General features: G+C 46.2%; 1 protein-coding gene across 2 annotated transcripts in view; it reads right to left on the bottom strand.

Annotated features, from left to right (window-relative positions):
* Positions 1-3,334, bottom strand: part of zeb2b (zinc finger E-box binding homeobox 2b) — a 117,115-nt gene that overhangs the window by 110,426 nt on the left and 3,355 nt on the right. The gene's annotated exons all lie outside the window — the stretch shown is intronic.

Below are 3,334 nucleotides of genomic sequence, written 5' to 3'. Positions count from 1 at the left end.
AGGGAGGGAAGGTGTACCGATAATCCTTCTTCTTAACCAAAAAAGAAAGAAAGAAAGGAGGAAAAAAAAAAAAAAAAGTTCTGGGTGAGGAACAGAAAGAGAAGAAAAGAAATCCATATCACATGATGCCATTTAAAGAGAGACGCCCCCTTCTCATCTCCCCCCCCACCACCACCACCACCACCACCTCCATCTTTGCTTAGCATTTGCATACGTCCGAGGAGGCGAGCGAGTGAGCGAGCGAGGCCTGGGAATCATGAAGATGTTCAATTTTTTTTTTTTTTTTTGCACGGAAGTTTGGGGAGCACCTTGCCACCTGCTCCCATCTTTGTGCACAAAACCGGGCGGGATTTTTTTTTTTCTTCCCCTTCTTCTTAAGTGGCCACGAATAGTGTGGGCATGCCATCTCGTAACACTATCTGTCTGTCAGGAGGGGCCCGGGTCCCTGCTAGAGTAGGGAGGCTATAAAAGGCTTGTAACCAGGGGACAACCAACAAACAACCACAAACACCCTAGTTATTTCTCTCCACCACCCACCCACCTCTTTCTGCCTCTATTTTTCCCTTCCTCTTTTTTTTTTTTTCTTTACTCCTCTCTTGCTCTCCTTTTTTTTTTTTTCTCTCCTCTCTCTTCTCGCCCCCCTTTTCATCTCAGGCCCTTTTTTCTGATGCTGAATGCAAATGTGTAGCCCTGCTGCTGGCGGCGAAAGGGGCTGAATTGTGATTAAGAGGGGAGAAGGAGAAGAAGAAGAAGGAGAAGGAGAAGAAGAAGAGGAGCTCCTTTTCTTTGTTCTCCCCCCGGGGGATGTTTACCAGGAGAGACACGGCGGATCAGATATGAAAGGCATTCAGGTCAGCATTGATGTGAGCGAAAGTGAAATCGTACCTAAGGCATTCCAAAGACCCGCGGTGTCAGGGGTCCGGGCTCGCGGTGCCTCTGCAAGTGTGTGTTCTCTGGCCGCCAGGCGAAAAATATCTTCACACAAGCAGGGCGGTCGAGGAAGGAGGCAAAAAAAAAAAAAGGGAATAATAACAATAATAATAATAATAAAAAGAGAGAGAAAAATGTGTCAAAAAATGTTTTTTGGCTATTTTTTTGGGGAGGAGGAGGGACGGATGAAAGTTTTCTGTCCAGTGTCCAGGATGGAGATGATCATTAGGTCTTTTTTTTTTTTGTGTGTGTTGTGGGGGTGGAGGGTGTGTGGAGGGAGGGGGGTGCACAGCCACAAGCCATGCTATTTGCTTTTATCTGCCTTATCAAAGAAAAAAAAAAAAAAAAAAGCTGCTGTTGTGTGTGCATGTATGTGTGGAAATGCTGCTGCTGCTGCTGCTGCTGAGCTACATTCCTGATTTAATTCCTGGTGGAAAGCACATATTAGAGGGAGGTTCGCTGAATAACACATCAGCTCGAAACAGATATCGCCGCTGCATCTCTGTGACGAGTAAAAATGAACGACAATAACGGGGAGAAGGAGATGCCTCCCCGCCACCCGAAGGGAGCATCCTTTTTTTTTTTTTTTTTTTTTTTTTGGGGCTCGAAAATCATCTTGTAAAAAAAAAAAAAAAGAAAAAAGAAAAAGAAAAGAGGGGAGTCCATTCATTTTTATGTGCTTGGCTATATACACTTGACTCTTTGAGCAGATGGATATATTTAGCTCGGCTGCAGTCGGAGGAGAAAATTCAAAAAATAATAATAATAATAATAATAATAATAATAATAAGGCCTCATGCAGCAGCAGCAGCAGCAGTGACAGGACGAGCGTGGCTCCTTATTAGCCTGCAGTTTGGAAACGATTCTGCAGCCCCCCTGTAAAACCTTCGCAGTAATTATTTCGGCCGCCTAAACAAAATAATCCATTAATGCACTGCAACACGCTCTTCTTCTTCTTCATACAGAAGGAAGGTGCACACAATTGCCAACCCGTATGGGAATGGCAGCAGTGAATGGCGCGGTGGACAACCCCCCGCCACTATTGACGGTATAAACATGTAAATGAAACACATTACCGCTGACAATCAATTGTCCGCGAGCGCCCTGCGAAACCTCCTCCTCCTCCTCCTCCTCCTCTTTTTCTTTTTTACCCCTTCTTACCCCCCTCCTGTCTTAGTCGGTGACGATGGCAAAAAAAAAAAGAAAAAAAACTAAAGAAAGCAGCACCTTGTCGCCTTCTTTCTCCCTCCTTCCTGCAACTTTCCAAACCCCACGTATCAGCAGGAGCGTGGCGTTTCTCTGCACCTTGATAATAACTGGAGCTCAGAGTGGCCCTTCCTGCTGCTTCTTCAGGTTATGTAATCATTTCCGAGGGAATGTCCCCGACGACGCCTGAAAAATCAAAACTCGCCCAACAACATCTGCATCGCCTCGTCCTCTCACATGAAAGCTGCCACGCTTTGATGCGATTTCTCTCGTGTTTTTTTTTTTTCTTTCGCGTGTTGTTTTTGATGCCGGAGAGGAAAATACAGGTGTTTTTTTTTTTCTCTCTCTCTTTCCGTTCACAGCTGGATGTGACAAGCAACACCTGGCGAGGGCCGCCGACATCCCACCAGGAGTTTGATTTTTTTTTTTCCCCGCTCGGTGCAGGTTTAACAGCAGATAATAAAATGTAATTTCTGATTATTTTGTTGAGATGGTTTGAGAGTGTGTGAGCGGCGTGCAGGAGGGAGGATAAGTCATGAACTGTGGTTAAATACCACATGACAGACTGGGCAGCGAGTGAGTAAAGCTACTGTAGCACCTCCAACCCTGAAGGCCAACAGTCATCTGGATGAGAATGTCATTGCTTTAGACAACTTAGCGAGCAAAATGCCTCATTAATACTAATTGGAACAAATGCAGAAAACACACAACAACCCCACACACACACACCCCCCTCCCAAAAAAAAAAAAAAAAGCATTTTGGGGAATCCAATCTGTCTGGAAATTCTATCTCGTCGGACGTTTAAGGAAAAATAAAAACAGGTGGCAGACAAATTAGAATTTACATCCCAACAGCCGCCCTGCAGAATTAGCTGTAATTGCACATATATGACATTTGTGTAGATTCATCTGATTCGTTCGTTAGGGGGGCAACGCTTCTACAACGCAGACCCTCGGTGGGTTTATCCGAGCTGCAGTTTTCCACATTTTTGGTGCGTTTTGTCAGCGCCGGCCGCCGCCGCTGCTGCTTCTCCTTCCTCTCCTTCCTCCTCTTCTCCTTCGCCCTGCCCTGCCATCCCTTCCTTCCACCGAGGCAGGAGGGAGAGGCAGGCGAAGGGGGGAGAGAGACGGGGAAGAGTGGCCAAGCCTCAATAAGCCTCTGCATTCCCAGGGGGGAGGATTGGGGGTGAGGGAGGGA

Source organism: Stegastes partitus, unplaced genomic scaffold, assembly GCF_000690725.1.
Source record: "Stegastes partitus isolate 25-593 unplaced genomic scaffold, Stegastes_partitus-1.0.2 Scaffold175, whole genome shotgun sequence".
Taxonomy (NCBI): domain Eukaryota; kingdom Metazoa; phylum Chordata; class Actinopteri; family Pomacentridae; genus Stegastes; species Stegastes partitus.
This window is presented reverse-complemented; position numbering and strand designations above follow the sequence as displayed.